Genomic DNA, 18,143 nt, shown 5'->3' on the forward strand with positions numbered 1-18,143 from the left:
AAATCACTCCAGTCCTTCATTTCGTGTTTTACCCAACCTCCTTTGGTGCAGCTAGTTCTGCCAAGGTAAGATTAGTTCCTGAGTACAGTCATAAGAAAAACTATCGTTACCCCCAGGCATGTTCGATGCGAAACAAACATTAGCTTGGCTGTGTGGGCGGCTCCTTGCTGTTCGCCCCTCCCCTATGTAGTGTTGCCATATCACAATCCCATTACAAGAGTTGGAATAATGAGCAAGAATGAGCCATATGGCAGGGAAATATATAGGACGTGTTTGCGTTACCCTGAGCACCCCGCTGGGGATTAATAATGAAACGCGCACGTTTATTATTTTCCTACTATTCAACACTTATTATCTATAGAATACAACAAATAAATTATTTTGAAGAGTATTAAATCTATAGGCATCAACTTTTTTTTTTTTAATGATAGTGAAGCAGGGGTGCACGAGTTCATCTGTTTGCTTTAGATGGGTGGTTAAATGCCTCAGATAGATGATTCAGAGTTACTATGAATAGGTTGTGGCTGAGTTAGTGGCATCCATGCGTCGACGTCTAAAGGATGTTTTGGAAGCAGGGGGTGGGAATACAAAATACTAAAGCAATGAGACTGAACATGTATTATTATTTTCCTTCTACTCAACATTTATTATAAGTTGAAAGCAATACATATTATTACATTAAAATTTACTAACGACTTGTATCGTCTGAATTTCTATCATAAGTCTGGCATGGGTGCACATACTCATTGCCCGTATGCATGTGTATTGCCGACTCTACACCATTCTGTTATATTTTTATTTAATGATTTCGGTGCCGGATAATAAAACGTATTGTCTCTATGCACAGAGGCCAAACGAACTAATTAGCTTTTATTACCTCTAGCACAAATTCTAATATCTGTCTCTCACATAACCGACATTGACGGGTTTACGGAACAAACTTTCTTGTCCCGTCATTCAACAACACTTCGTCGTTGTGTCATAGTGCATAGCTCTGAAGGGTAACAGTAGTTTATATTATGTCTGTACAACAAATGTGACTTCTGGTTCTTACTAGTTTAAACCAGTTCACTCTAATTTCTGGTTTTAACTGCAATATAGCCTACATCATATATATATATATATATATATATATATATATATATATATATATATATATATATATATATATATATATATATATATATATATATATATATTGTAATGAACGGAGATTGCCAGTTAGGTAGTCTTGTACCTTCGAGACGTTTCTGGTACCGTAAGTATCGGTACAAGTCAGAATTGCCAGTTTGCCTGCTGTTTGTGAGCTTAGTTATTTTTTAAGTTATGCATCAGTTTTTGTGCTCTTTTTCTTTATAACTTTTTTTTTAAGTGATTACTTGTTAAATTATGTAATTTAAGTTCATATAGTAAATGATTTAGAGTGTTATGTAATGTGAGAGAACTCTAGCATGGTTTGATGTCTCCTAGTTTGTAACTGTTGTTACTAGGGGCTGATGCAAGACCAGCACGTCCGAGAATGTTTGAGAAGAAGGTCTTTCTAGAACAATGCAAGCTTATATAAGATGGGGTAGAGATTATGACAAGTTAAGTCGAGTGTCAGGTCAGTTTGAGCGAAGTGCAGTCGGTCTTCGTTCAGTTTGAGTGTAGTGCAGTGGCAGTGGCAGTGATGATTGTATTTTTTTGGTACTTGTGACAACAGTGGCAAACAGTGACGAGTTATTGAAGTTTGTATATAATTGGTACATGAGAAAACAGTGAAGTGTAATAACTGTGAAGCATTGTCAAGTATTAAGTGTAATAACAGTTAGTAAAGTGTGTATAGTTCCAGTGCTTATGAGAACAGTGAAGTTGGAAGGCATTAAGTGGAATTATTTGGAAAATAAAAACAGAGAACTCTACAGAGCTAGTGTTTATTTTCGCCTCAGTTGATCTTGTGTACCGCACACCTAAAGGCTGACCATAGGAACAACAACTCACTGGGCAACGTCCTTCCTGTACTTCTGCTGTTGGAGCCTGTGGCAGTGTGGGGGTGGGGACGTAACACTGGTGTCAGGAGTGAGGATTATTATTTCAGGGCTGCAGTGAGGTTAATCTTCGACATGGAGCAAGAAGGTGTTCAAACAGGAGGCCAAGCTAGGCAGGAAGAGGATCGTTGGGTGGAATTATGAAACTATTACAAGCACTCCAAGCATAATTACAGGCACAGAGTGAAGGACAGGAAAAACTCCAAGCACAATTACATGCCCAAAGTGAAGTGCTCAGGAATGAATTTAAAGAACAGTTAAAAACACAAAGTGCCCAACTACAGGCAGCACAGAATGCAGGACAGTAAAAGCTCGAAGAACAATTACAGGCACAGAAGAAAGAAAAGAACAATTGCAGGCACAGAACGAAAAACAGAAAGAACGATATGAACAGCTTCAGGAGGCACTACATGAGCAACAGAGGGAATTACAACCGAGGGTGCAAGGAGAGCTAGAAGCATTCATGGGGGAAATGAAGGAAGAACAGCAACAGCTTAAGGAGGAACTAGATGCCAAGCTACAGCAGCAGAAATATGAGGTAAGCAATAATGTGACCGACTGCAAACAACATGTAGACGACCAGCTGAAGACAGTTAGTGAAGAAATAGTGACGGAGTGCAAACAGCATGTGGAAAACCAGCTGAAGGTTAGCGAGGGAACAGTGACACAGAGCAGACAGCATGTGGACAACCAATTGAAGATTAGTGAGGAAATAGTGACGGAGTGCAGATAGCTTGTAGATAGCCAGTTGAAGCATGTCGTCGATCATGAGAAGATAATTAGTGAGAATATGGAGGCTGTAGAGAAATATTGCACTGCTGAGCCTCAGGTTAGTGTACAGAGAGCATATGAAAGGAGCGGACAGTGTATGGTGAATCTTGGTGGATCCCGGGCATCTGAAGATGGCATCGCAGGGCTGAATAATCAGAATGATGGAGGTTCATGTCCTGGACATAATTATGATGCCTCATTTTGGGGGCTCCAAACCAATGAAGTGCATGGCTGTAATGGGGATCCTGTTAAGAAGAAACCTCAAGAAAGTGATGGTAGAGTATCTCGGGAAGCTTACCGTGCACAGATTGAGTTACTTGCGGATCAGAATGGTTGGGATGATAAGAAGAAGACTGCAGAAGACCCACCACTGAAGAAATGCAGAACCTTGATGAATAATGTGCAAGAAGACAAGGACAGACGACATGCAGCATAGTAGGAATGGGAATCGTAGGAAGAAATGCTATTGTACTGTAGTGACGGGGCCGGTCTCGGATGGAGAAGACCTGGGGAGGATGCAGATGGAGGGTGCAGATTTGCAACCGGTGCTGGCGTGGCTGCAGCAGAGTGCAGTGCGACCATCATGGGGAGGAGTTTCCAGGTTGGGCCCGGCGACCAGGAGCTGCTGGAGTCAGTGGGACCTTCTTCACTGCAACAGACTACTGGAGCGTCAGTGAGAGACGCCCAATGGCCTCAGCGAGTGTTGGCAACTGGTAGTTCTGAAGAAGATGAGGTCTGAGATCTTGGATGAATCCCATAACCAGATCACTAGTGGGCACCTTGGAGTGAAAACAGTTCTAAGCCGGCTCCTACACAAGTTCTACTGGATTGGCATGCGTCAGGATGTTGAAGAATGGTGTCGGACCTGTGATGTGTGCTGTGTCAAGAAGAGGACCAAGACTTTCCAGGAGGAGTGTACTGTCTGGAGGAGCAAGGACATCATCGGAAGAGGAATAGAAGAAGACCTGATAAGTTGAAAGATTATTTTGTGTATAGCTAGATGTTTCATTAGGAATAAGGTTTATGTTTGTATGTACTGTGTAGTTTTGTCGGGACGACAAAGAACTAGGGAGGGGGTAGTGTTATGAAGGGAGATTTGCCAGTTAGGTAGCCTCATACCTTCGAGACGTTTCTGGTACCGTAAGTATCGGTACGAGTCAGAGTTGGCAGTTTGCCTGCTGTTTGTGAGCTTAGTTTCATAAGTTATGCATCAGTTTTTGTGCTCTTTTTCTTTATAACGTTTTTTTTAAGTGATTGCTTGTTAAATTATGTAATTTAAGTTCGTATGGTAAATGATTTAGTGTTATGTAATGTGAGAGAACTCTAGGTTTGATGTCTCCTAGTTTGTAATTGTTGTTACTAGGGGCTGATGCAAGACCAGCACGTCCGAGAATGTTTGAGAAGTAGGTTTTTCTAGAACAATGCAAACTTATATAAGATGGGGTAGAGATTATGACAAGTTTGAGTGTCAAGTCAGTTTGAGTGAAGTGTAGTCGGTCTTCGTTCAGTCTGAGTGTAGTGCAGTGTCAGTGTCAGTGAAGATTGTATATTTTTGGTACTTGTGACAACAGTGGCAAACAGTGACGAGTTATTGAAGTTTGTATATCGTTGGTACTTGAGAAAACAGTGAAGTGTAATAACTGTGAAGCGTTGTTAAGTATTAAGTGTAATAACAGTTAGTAAAGTGTGTATAGCTCCAATGCTTGTGAGAACAGTGAAGCTGGAAGGCTTTAAGTGGAGTTACTTGGAAAATAAAGACAATGAACTCTAAAGGAGCTAGTGTTTATTTTCGCCTCAGCTGATCTTGTGTGCTGCACACCTAAAGGCTGACCATAGGAAGAACAACTCACTGGGCAACGTCCTTCCTGTACTGTACTACTGCTGTTGGGGCCTGTGGCAGTGTGGGGGTGGGGATGTAACAATATATAAGTAATCTCTGTAAGATCCGGCCACCTAATTCCCGGACACCCCAATTCCAGGACATTTTGGGCTCGGGCGTTCAGAACCTAAAAATGGCCGAATAACTTAAAAAAGGAAAAAAAAATCTGACTTTTTTTTCAACTGTATATTGTACTTGGCGTGCAGCGCCAAACAGATGTGTTTTGTCGCGTAGTTCCACTGACGTCTGGCAGGACGACATTACCTCCTCCCCATTTCCTGCCTACCCATCACCCTGAGTGCACGTTCATCACCATGGCCACCCACATGCTCGCTTTTGTGGTGGTGCCCTACCTGCTGCAGAACCTGTTGTTCCTTTGCTGCCTCTTACTTGTGTGTGTGTGATGATGGCCCAGCCACCTGCGACGAGGAAATGAGTGGTTCTGACTCTGGAGAAGAAGAGGGAGATATTGGTCAAGGTGGACGTGGGATGGTTGACATCCCACATCCACTGAGAATTTAACCTGGCCCTCTCTACCTTGTTTGATATCAAGAAATCCCGGGACAAACTCACCCAAAACACGGCTAACTTCGCATCGAAGACCAAATGCAATGTGCAGAGGAAGGTTATGTACCCCCCCAGGTTTGCAGAAATTGACCACTCCATGCTGGTTTGGTATCGTCAACAATGTGCTGCTGGTGTGCTGGTGCATGGTACGGAGTTAAAGGCTGCTGCTGAGAAGTTTGCAAGGTTACACGACACCCCAGACGTTAAGGCTTCTGAGGGTTTGCTCTTTGCTTTCAAGTTACGACATAGACTTACCAACTGTAAGGCCCATGGCGAAGCTTTGAATGCCAATGAGGATGGAGTAGAAGAGTTTCGGCAGAAGGTGAAGGGCTTGATCGACAGGGAGGTTCTCACTCTCGGTCAAGTCTACAGGGCTGATGAAACTGGTCTATTCAATCGCTCGCTGCCAACGAACAACCCTAGCAGAGGAGACGGAGAAGCGTATATCTGGCCGCAAGCTCTCCAAGCAACAGATATCTGCTTTGTGTTGTGCCAATGCTAACAGCATGCACTGGCTCAAGCCCGTTATTGTTGGCTGTGCAAAGCAGCCTCAGTGTCTTCGTGGGGTGATGGATGTCCTTACTGTTGTGTGGTACCATTCTGTGAAGGCTTGGTTCACAGCCAAGATCTTCAAATACTGGTTTTACCAACACTTCGTCAAGGAGGCCATCTATTATCAGACGAACACACTGGGAGTCTTACGCAACCAGGTAAAGGCTCTCCTTCTCTTGGACAAAACACCTGCACATCCGTCCGACAACGAGGTGGTGGCTGAGAATGGCCGCATTATGTGCTTGTTTTTGCCACCTAGTACGACTTCTCTCCTCTTGCCAATGAACGAAGAAGTGATCGTGGCAATGAAGAGGCTGTACCATTGGAAGTTCCTGGACGAGGTGATGGTTGTTCTTGAGGGCGAGGACGAGCACAGGGAGGGACGGGACATTCAAGGCCAGCAGACTGTGGAAAACCTTCACCGCTACAACCTCAAGTCAGCCATCTACAACTGGGCCAGTGCATCGAGGGAAGTCTCTTCAAGACTGGAAAGTGGTTGGTCTCGTTTGCTTTTCAGAGCTGATGTGGTGCACGACTTTCTAAGTTTTGACGTGGATGACTTTGTGTTTGGTGGGGGCGCTTTGTGGTTGTTGGGGGTGCTCACCATCGACTCACTCGATGTAGTGCTGCCCTTGGGTGTCAGCCCTTTCCTGTCTTCCATCCTTCTTTCTTTCCATCCTCTTCTGTCTTTCATTCCTTCATTCTTTCCTCATCCTTCTGCTTACGGGTGATTTTACACTCCCTCTTCTGTCTTTCTTTCCTTCATTCTTTCCTCTTCCTTCTGTCTGTTGGTGATTCTACACTGAGTGACAAGCCAAATGGTTTCCTCTACATCAGGAAACCATTTACTATGCTGGGTGGTAACCATATAACCAAATTTTGGCTCCTGGCGGTTTAGTGAGTGATTACAGTGCTCCAGTCAGATTGAGCCAGTGAAGGTTTATATCCAAAGGGTGGTCGGGGTTTATTGCTCACGTAATGCCACTAAGGGATGAGTGAGGCTGATCACTCTCATCTTAAATGTCAGGGCCAGCTTGCCTAGCCTCAGGCTCCTACGCTTCTTATGGGTCAATGTCGGATTGGATAATGGATGGATGGATGACTTCCATGCGTGTCTTTGTGTGGCTGGTGACAAGATGAATGTGGACGAAGTGCGTGAGTGGTTGAATGACGGTGAAGGTGACCCAGGGTATCAGATCATGTCTGATATTGACATCGCATTTTCAGTTGCAGGTACAAGTACCCAGCGTGAAGATTCCGATGAGGACAGCGAGGATGATGCAGACTCCTCTCAGCGCACCACTACTCCAGCCATCCCCAAGCTGAGCACACTACGGGAACATGTCGAGTTCATTCTGGATTACCTTGAAGACCCGGACTGTGACTGGGACATGGGGCCCCTGGGACTTGCAAAGGAAGTGCAGTGCATCATCACTCGCCAGAATCACTGTTCCTTATGTCAATCAACCATTGACAGTTTCTTCAGGCTCGTGACCCCCCGATGTGCCCAGCCCTGGCTCCACACCACTGCCTCACCAAGACAGGGCTTCCACCTCCGAGCCACAGTCCAGCACATCGGCCATTGTGGAGTCGCCATCGGACGTGAGTTTGTGGCTAACTTCGGAGTTGTCTGTAGTGGGTAGTCCATCACCACGTCCCAGCAACGCGCCCTTCAGCCACCTGCAACACCTACTCTTAGATTCTGACAGTGAATAAACTCCAAAAACTCGTTACTAGATCACACCGGAATTTATAGTGTTGAGCAGTGTTTAGAACAGAATGTACAGTGTTAAGAAATTGGAATTTAGAGTGCAAAGGATTAAGTGCACAGTGCTTCTGTACACTGGTGACTTTCCAGTGCAGAGCAAGTAAGAAAAGAATGTGCACTGTTAAGAAATTAGAATTCAGAGTGCAAAGGATTAAGTGCAGTGCAACACTGGATTACTGTATGTGCTTCAGGTGCACCTTCGTACTGTCAGAGTCTGAGAGGAGGCGAGTTATTCTTAGCGACGGCCACGGACGTGTTGTAAGTACCCCGGATATTGGTAAATATTGTCCATACTCATCTTGAAATCCTCATTCTCTGGTGCCTTTTCATTTATTTCATGCTTTCTACCCCTTAATTGTGTGAATGGGGTCTTAAATAGGTGCTATGCATGTCCAGTAGGGAGTTATGTAGGTGATTGTCTGAGTTAGGCTGGGTCAGGGTCCATAAATACCTATCCAGGAGGCATTTTCCCAAGTCCCAGACAAACCCAATTTCCTGACATGCCTTTGGCTCTATTACATCGGATATTGGAGGGATTACATACACACACACACACACACACACACATATATATATATATATATATATATATATATATATATATATACATATATACAGAGAGAGAGAGAGAGAGCATAGGCCTATAATATTCTATAGGGAGGTTCGGTAAAACACAGGTGAGAGGCTGGAGTTTATTCTCTAATGTTTCGACCAGAGGCCTTTACCAAAGTGAATGCTGCTTAAGTACCCATGGGATCACTCCCTCTTGCTGGCTGTCCACTACCCGCATAACCTGACCTGACTTCGCCGACCCTCCTGATTGCCATTTCCACGCTCGGCCTCGCCCAGCACAGAAAGCTGTCACGATCGTTGGTTGTGCTACGCTTTTTTGCACAAATATGAGCTGCTTCCATTGCCCTCCTTACACATTTCTTTAAACCCTTGTAAATTATTTGTGCCCCCTCCTATTTGGGCAAGTGATTACATTCGCCAATGTGAAAAACTAAATTATTTGATGTTCTGTGACACCTTACATCGTTCTCATGTTCTTATAACCTCTTATTAAGGCCCCTTGAGGATTCACCATAATACTGTATATGGAAGAACAGTTTCTACAAAGTATGGTATGGACCACACTATTCTCGGTGTTATTCCTCTCCTTGCTTCTCATCTTCACGACATCACCTTTTTTCTTTCCTGATGATGTTGTGATGCTTATCCCAGTTCCTCTCAAGAATTTCTCCAAACACGCTGACTCTGCAGAGTTTGGGACCGCTATGTAACTCGTCTTTTCCAACTTGATATCAATGTGTCTGAACTTTATGTTTATATCTTTCTTTTCAATCATATTAATAACCCCCACTGGATAATTCAATTCTGTGAATAGCAATCAGGAGGGGCGGCGAAGTCAGGTCAGGTCATGGGGGGAGTGGACAGCCAGCAAGAGGGGGTGATCCCACGGATACTTAAGCAGCTCACGTCAGTCTGAATGTAGCATTCTCTTTGATAAAGGCCTCTGGTCGAAACGTTAGAGAATAAACTCCAGCCACTCACCTGTGTTTTACCTAACCTTCCTAAAGGATCCAATTGTCGGTATGGAACACACACACACACACACACACACACACACACACACACACACACACACACACACACACACACACACACACACACACACACACACACACACACACACACACACATACACACACACACACATATATATATATATATATATATATATATATATATATATATATATATGTATATATATATATATATATATATATATATATATATATATATATATATATATATATATATATATATATATATATATATATATATATATATATATATATATATATATATATATATATATATCTACATATATATATATATATATATATATATATATATATATATATATATATATATATATATATATATATATATATATATATATATATATATATATATATATATATATATATATATATATATATATATATATATATATATATATATATATATATATATATATATATATATATATATATATATATACATATATATATTGTTACGGAACAGAGAAAGATAATGTACACTTTAAGTGAGAATACGAAGAGTCACTACTGTCCCGTAAAGTTCCAGGTTCAAAACAAAAGAGTTAGGTAAAATTACAAGTTAAAGTTTAATGCTTAAACTAACAACAAAACATTCAGAACTCATAAGGATAATGTAATGGCAAATAAACAGGTTAAATATATGGTTAACTGCAATAGCCTCTATTAACACGAAATTAGCAAGAGTAAATTTATCTAAGTCAGCCCTGATAAAATGAGATACCAGATAATACTCAGTGAATGCCAGATAAATAATTACAGATACAAACTATTATCAAAAATAACTGACACAACCCAACATTAATCAAAACCTCACTAGGCCCAAGAATTAACCCCATGCTACACAGTACAAGAAAAAATGCAACAACAGTTATACTCAAATTACACACAGCTGCTAGATGTTTGGAGATTTCTTGAGCACTCACAATAATAATATTTGTACAGGGGAGGACAGAGATGTGAACAAAATGAGGAGCAGATCTAAGTGGCAATGATGCAGAGATTGAGCTCATTATATAGGGGCTAGCAGAGCCTGATACAACTTGTAATAAGGACGCGCTAATGAAGCGATGGGGACAAACGGTCGACAATCCCGCACTGAATAACAGAAAGGACGACTTACTCTACTATAACGGTAGAAGGGGGGGACTGAGGCAGAACACGCTCGTGATCAAACATGCAGCATACTGTGCGTTAAAATTACACAAAGGATGATGAAATCATAGGCTATGTAACACCTCCCCACAAAGAAAAAAGAAATTTACAAAGGAAATTTCTTATTACTCTAAAACAATCTGTATATGGCATTACAGACCATGCAAGGTCTTTCCTAATGTTACAAAAAATGAGATCTCCCTAGCACGTTCAGTCATAGGTACTTGCCAGTATCCCTTTAACAAATCAAACTTACTTATGTACCTAGCCTTTCCGATCTTGTCTATGCAATCTTCCACACGAGGGAGAGGGTAAGTGTCTGTTTTGGTTATCTGATTAACACGTCTGTAGTCGATGCAAAGCCTCTGTGACCCACCTGGCTTAGGGACTAGAGTGACAGGAGAACTCCACTCGCTCTGACAGGGCTCCAATCATCTTGTGGTCCAACAGGTAGCCAAGCTCCTTCTGGATGAGAGGAACTTTCACTGGGTTCACACGGTAAGGAGGCAATTTAATTGGCTTTGCGTCTCCAACATCGACATCATGCATCAACACAGTGGTTCTTCCTGGAGTGGCACGGAACACTTGCGGGTACTCCTGCAGTAATGCCGAAAACTCCTGCCTTTCCTTCGGAGGTAGATGAGAAAGCTTAGTCTGGAGATCATTCATGATATCAGGATTCTTCCCCAAACTATCACTCAGGCTCATACTGCATGGGAGAACTTCACTTGTAGACTCGGGTGGAAGAGCTACAGTGCAGACTGGATTATTTTCGTCCCGCCTGTGATATAACTTTAGCATGTTGATGTGACATAGTTGCTTGCTCTTTCTACGATCTGGTGTGGCGATGACATAGCTGACATCACTGAGTTTCTTCTCCACGAAATAAGGGCCACTAAACTTGGCTTGAAGAGGTTGCCCATGAACTGGTAGCAGAATCAAAACCTGATCTCCTGGCTGAAAGTGGCGTAACCTGGACTTCTTGTCATACCTAGTCTTCATCTTCTCCTGAGCAGCTCCTAAATTCTCTCTCGCCAGCTGTAAAGCAGTGGACAGCCTTTCTTTGAACTTCATCACATACTCCAGCAGGTTGTCGTCATCTTCCTCCGACAGCCAGCATTCCTTGAGTAACTTAAGGGGTCCTCTTACTTCATGGCCAAACAGTAGTTCAAAAGGTAAGAAGCCCAGTGATTCATTTGGAGATTCTCTTGCAGCAAACACAACGAATGGAAGACCTTTATCCCAGTCTTTCTGATGTTCCAAACAGTATTTCTTGAGCATCGATTTGAGTGTTTGATGGTATCTCTCCAACGCTCCTTGGGTCTGGGGATGGTAAGCTGAAGACGTGATCTGGGAGATGCCCAACTCTTTCAGAGACTGCTTGAAAACATTTGACATGAAATTACTTCCCCGGTCGGACTGTACCTCCTTGGGCAGACCAAACTTTGTGAAGAACACTAGCATTTCCTTAACCACGTTCTTTGCTGAGATGTTTCTAAGTGGAATGGCTTCAGGATAACGAGTAGCCATATCAATCATGGTCAACACATAAGAAAATCCTGAAGAAGTCTTAGGAAGAGGGCCCACAATATCCACCAACACACGGGTGAAAGGCGCCTCAAAAGGAGGAATGGGAACTAGAGGTGCAACCTTTTCGGTCTGATTACACTTTCCCACAACTTGACAGGTGTGACAAGACTTACAATACCAGGAAACATCCCTGAAGATACCTGGCCAGTAGAAGTGTTTCAAAATGCGTGCCACAGTCTTCCTCACTCCAAGGTGTCCTGCCAAACTGGAATCATGAGCCACTCGAATGATATCCTGCCTACAAACACGAGGGATGACAACTTGATGTACAACCTCCCATTCACAGTCGGCTGATGCTGTTGGGGGTCTCCACTTCCTCATAAGTACTCCTGACTTTACATAATAACAAGTAGAAGCACCAGCTGACTCTTCCTCACTGCAAGCAGAGTTAGCTAGACCTTTCAACTCAGGGTCAGCAACCTGCAACTCAACGAACTCTTGACGAGACAAATTATCAACACTACGGGGTACTGCCTCATCTGGTGAGTGGTCCAAATTAGCAAGAAAAGTGTCAGCTAGGATAACATCATCATCATCATTATCCTCTAAATCACCAGTAACTTTAGACTTAGCCCTAGTGACAGCACATGCAGGGAACACATCAGGGACATCACAATCCTGGGACGCAGCCACTGGCTCACTAGACAACTGAGGAGCTGGACACACTTGACTTCCACCAATATCATTTCCAAGTAAGAAAGTTACACCTGACATTGGGAGTGTCTCAACCAACCCAACCATAACAGAACCATTAACAAAACCAGACTCTAAATTCACTCTGCACAGAGGGACAGAGAAGTAATTATTTCCTACACCTTGTAAGATTACAGTTTCATCAGAGGAATTAACATTAGAGCCTAGAACACTGGTCAGCATAAGGGATTGGCAAGCACCTGTATCACGATATATTTTAACTGATTTCCTGTCATTACTGTCCAGAGGACTGACAAAACCATCAGACAGGAAATTAGCACATGAACTCTTGAGAGTGTCACCCACGTTACTGCTCAAAAGAGGAGCTCCATCATGAGAATTTAAGTTACCCCTCAAAGCAGGTTCAGTTAACTCAGTTGAAGAATTCTGGGAACTCTCAAGAGTGGACACTAGACCAATTGACTGAATATTTAAACACTCCTTTTTGTTCACATCAAGCTGTCTCCTGAAACATCTCTCCGTAGTATGACCAAGCTTACTACAATAAGTACATTTACTTTTCTGAAATCTAGAGGTGAAGCTGGTATTTACTTCCTGAGAAACATCATCCTTATTCTCTTTCCTGTTACCTGTACTCTGAGTAGAGGCAACGTACTTACTCTCAGCTTTCCCTTTTTCTCTAGAATATCTCTTGTGAGTGAGAACATACTCATCAGCTAAAACTGCAGCATCAGACAAATTATCTATTCTTTTCTCATCAAGATATAGGCTTACATCTTTATAAATACACCTCTTGAAATCCTCCAGCAAAATCATCTGCTTAAATTTACCAAAATCAGAATCCACATTCTTAGAATTTAACCACTGCTCTAACAGATCTTCTTTGATTCTTGCATACTCAACATGGGATTGCTTATCTTGCTTGTATGTTGTCCTAAATTTTACTCTATAGGCTTCAGGAACAAGCTCATAGGCCTTAAGAATCAAGCTCTTAACTACATCATAATTATCAGACTGATCCTGAGGCAAAGATGCATAAGTTACTTGAGCTTTACCGGTGAGAACAGTTTGAAGGAGTACTGGCCAATACTTTTTGGGCCAATTAAAACCTGTAGCTACCCTCTCAAACAACTGAAAATACTTTGTTAAATCAGATTCATTAAAAGGAGGGACAAGTTTAACATTTTTAGCCACATCAAAATCATCAGAGCTAGATGATCCAGTTCCACCTTGTTTCATGCGATACTCATGGTCTGCCTGAATCCTGGCAAGTTCAACTTGTGCCTGTATCTGTGCCTCCTGAATCCGAGCCTGAGATTCCGCCTCCTTAGCCTGAGACTCAGCCTGCTTAGCATTTGCCTGAAATTCAGCTTCCTTCACACGAGACTCCTGCAGAGCTAGCTGTAACTTAGCTAATTCAATCTGCGTTTGCTCATTTGGAGGAGTTACATTGAACAAGCTTTCATTAATCATGGCAACAATCTGATCTTTAGACTGATGAGAGCGAACAACAAATCCCAATTGTTGAGCAACAATCTTAAGTTCATTCTTTGTTCTGTTTTCTATATCACACACTGTTTGCACATTTGACAAAAAATCCCTGGCTTCATCAAGTGTAGAAATAGTAGCCATCATGAATATATCACAGTCACAAAATATCAAACAATATCCTTATGATAATATCCTGAATATCCTGATGAGAGGTCGCCAAATTTATGTTACGGAACAGAGAAAGATAATGTACACTTTAAGTTGGAATACGAAGAGTCACTACTGTCCCGTAAAGTTCCAGGTTCAAAACAAAAGAGTTAGGTAAAATTACAAGTTAAAGTTTAATGCTTAAACTAACAACAAAACATTCAGAACTCATAAGGATAATGTAATGGCAAATAAACAGGTTAAATATATGGTTAACTGCAATAGCCTCTATTAACACGAAATTAGCAAGAGTAAATTTATCTAAGTCAGCCCTGATAAAATGAGATACCAGATAATACTCAGTGAATGCCAGATAAATAATTACAGATACAAACTATTATCAAAAATAACTGACACAACCCAACATTAATCAAAACCTCACTAGGCCCAAGAATTAACCCCATGCTACACAGTACAAGAAAAAATACAACAACAGTTATACTCAAATTACACACAGCTGCTAGATGTTTGGAGATTTCTTGAGCACTCACAATAATAATATTTGTACAGGGGAGGACAGAGATGTGAACAAAATGAGGAGCAGATCTAAGTGGCAATGATGCAGAGATTGAGCTCATTATATAGGGGCTAGCAGAGCTTGATACAACTTGTAATAAGGACGCGCTAATGAAGCGATGGGGACAAACGGTCGACAATCCCGCACTGAATAACAGAAAGGACGACTTACTCTACTATAACGGTAGAAGGGGGGGACTGAGGCAGAACACGCTCGTGATCAAACATGCAGCATACTGTGCGTTAAAATTACACAAAGGATGATGAAATCATAGGCTATGTAACAATATATATATACAGTATATTGCAAGACACCTTAATCACGTAAGGGGTGGCCACAAACGAATCACCTCTATGGCACCCTGTCCCCCTCCAATTCATTGCCCTGCTCCCAGCTCACACCACCCTCTCTCATATACCTCTCCACTCCACCCCTCCATATCATCCTTGAAGTCCCTCTCCCTCTTCCCCCTCCACCTCGCTCACATACACTCTCTTCGTCAGTCTCTAACTCTCCATCCTCTCCACATGGCCAAACCACCTCAGTGTGTTTCTCGTAACACTTCCTATCTCATCCACATCCGCACCACAGCGCTACTTCACTTCCTCATTTGTCAATCTGTCTCTCCATGTGACTCCACAGACTCCTCTCAAATAACTCATTTCCTTTGCTCTCACTCTTGACTTCCGTCCCTCCAGCAAGGTCCAAGCTTCACATCCATACATTAGAGTTGGTATCACAATACTGTCATGTAGTAACTTTTTCACTTCCATGCTCACTTTCCTGTTTCTTGTCACTGCTTTCAAGGAACCAGCAACCTTTCTTCCTTGTTGTACCCTTTCAAGCACTTCACCCTCTAAATTTCCATCCTTACTCATCACACTACCCAAGTACTTAAATGCGCTCACATTTTGCATTTCCTCCTCATCCAACCTCACTGTACATTCACTAACTTCATTTCTCACGAAGACCATAGCTTTATTCTTCCCGACGTTCACATTTTGATTCCGTCTCTTACCCACTCTCCCAAACTCATCCACTAAACCTTGCAGCTCCTCTTCATCTTCGCTTAACAACACAGTATCATCTGCAAACAACAGTACAGGGAGTTTCCAAACACTGCCCTCTTTCACTTGTATCTCTTTTATAACCCCATCCATATACAGCTGGAACAACCACGGAGACATGACACATCCTTGCTTGAATCCAACCTTCAAAGAGAAAAATTCACTCAGTTCACTATCCACACGCACTGCCGCCTTAGCACCCTCATACATATTCTTCACGGCGTTCGACAACTTCCCATCTACTTCTTATACGAGTATTCTTAATACTTTCCACAATCCTTGTCTACCCACCCTGTCATATGCTTTCTCCAAATTCATGGAGGTCGCATACAACTTCTTTCCCTTCTCTAGAAACTTATCCACCAAAGATCTAAGAATGAATATCTGATCTACACAACCTCTTCCCTTCCTAAAAACTTCCCTGTTCTTCTCCAAATAATTCCTCTGTTATTTCCCTAACTCTGTCAATAAGTATCCAACCATATACTTTTTCTATTACACTAAGAAGACAATGCCTTATGATTACCACACACTTCTTTTTCCACTTTTCCTTCATACAAGGAATAAATATACCTGACTTCCAATCCTCAGACACTTTACCTTCCTCCCAGGCCAATCTGCACATCTACCTCCATTCTACTACTATCTCTCCCACATGCTTCAGCATTTCACCACACTCTCCATCAATTCCTGGGCCTTTCCTCATTTTAACTTTCTTCATTGCTTCCACAACTTCCATCCTACTGATTTCTTCCTCTCTTCTCACATCCCTCCTTCTCCCAGCCATTCCCCAGGCACTGATACTCGCATTACTTTCATTCTCAATATTCAGCAGTTTCTTAAAATGTTCTTTCCATCTGCTCACTTTTTCTCTTTTCTCCACTAGTAATCTACCATTTTCATCTTTCACTCCCAAGCTAACTTTTTTGGCACCCTGTCTAACTCTTTCTACCTCTTCCCAAAATATTTTCTTACATTCCCTCCACTTTACACTCAAATTCCTTCCAAATTCCTCATCCAATCTCTTCTTACTCTCTCTTACTACGGTAATCTTTTCACCACCCTCTTCCTCTTTACATATGACTCTCCCATCCGTCTCTGAACTTCTTCCACGCCCCTGTTTCTCATCCAATCACAATATGTTTTCTTCTCTTGTGCCACAGCCTGTCTCACCTCTTCATTCCACCATGCTATTCCCTGCACCCTCCTTCGTCTTCTCTACCACCCACACGCCACCTCACATGCTGCACAGATTTCTTCCGTGAATATCTTGCACATATCTTCCACGTCCCGCACCTGATCCAGTCCATATTTACCCAATCGCTCCTCCACTTCTCTCGTATTCTGCTTTTTCTCCATCGTCTTGTAACCTTTCCAGTCACCTTGCATATACTACTTCCTGTCCTTCCCTTCTTCTACAGTATTTCTCCATTTCATTTGGACTTTGATTCTGACCACCACTTGGTGGTGGTCAGAAAGTCCACTCTCCCAACATGTATATTCTCTTGCATCCATTATACACCTTCTCATCCTTTCATCCACACATACATAATCAGCCATTGCCTTCCTTTCATTCAGTTCACCACCCACCCTTCTCATCACTTACCACGAATACCTTGTGCCTGACGAGGGTATTGGCTATCACTAACCCCCTCTCGGCACAAATGTCCACTAAAGGACTGCCATTCTCATCCATCTCTGCAGGCACACCCTACTCACCAACTACTCCATCCACCTTCACATTCCCTACTTTTCCATTCATATCTCCAATCAAAAACTCTCTCATTCCTTTCAGACTTTCCCATGCACATTTCCACATTTGTCCAGAACTTTTCTCTCACTGCTTGCATGACCTTGCGTTGGCTCATACACGAACACAATTGCCCACATTTGTAGTCTGACTTTCAATCTTACCCACACAATCCATGAGCCAACTGATCCATACTCTCTTATACTCTCCTTCCATCTGTTACTCACAACAATACACACTCCTTCTTTTGCTCTCTCATTCTCACTTACTTTCGTGCATATACCCCATCCATACTCCCATTCTCTCACACTCTCACCTACCCATTAATTTCAGTTAAATCACATATATCCACTTTCGCACCCTCAAGCACCTGGACAATCTCTATTTCTTTCACCTCATCATTTGCACCCCTTACATTCCATGTAGCTATCTGTACCGTGTCCTTTGTTCGGTCCTTAGTCGCACCTTTTGGTCAGTCCTGGTCCGAGGCTTCCTGTTCGTAGTTTTAGTCAGATGTTTTCTG

Source organism: Coenobita brevimanus, chromosome 7 (assembly GCF_032717465.1).
Source record: "Coenobita brevimanus isolate Jiangsu-jjx chromosome 7, ASM3271746v2, whole genome shotgun sequence".
Classification (NCBI taxonomy): Eukaryota; Metazoa; Arthropoda; class Malacostraca; order Decapoda; family Coenobitidae; genus Coenobita; species Coenobita brevimanus.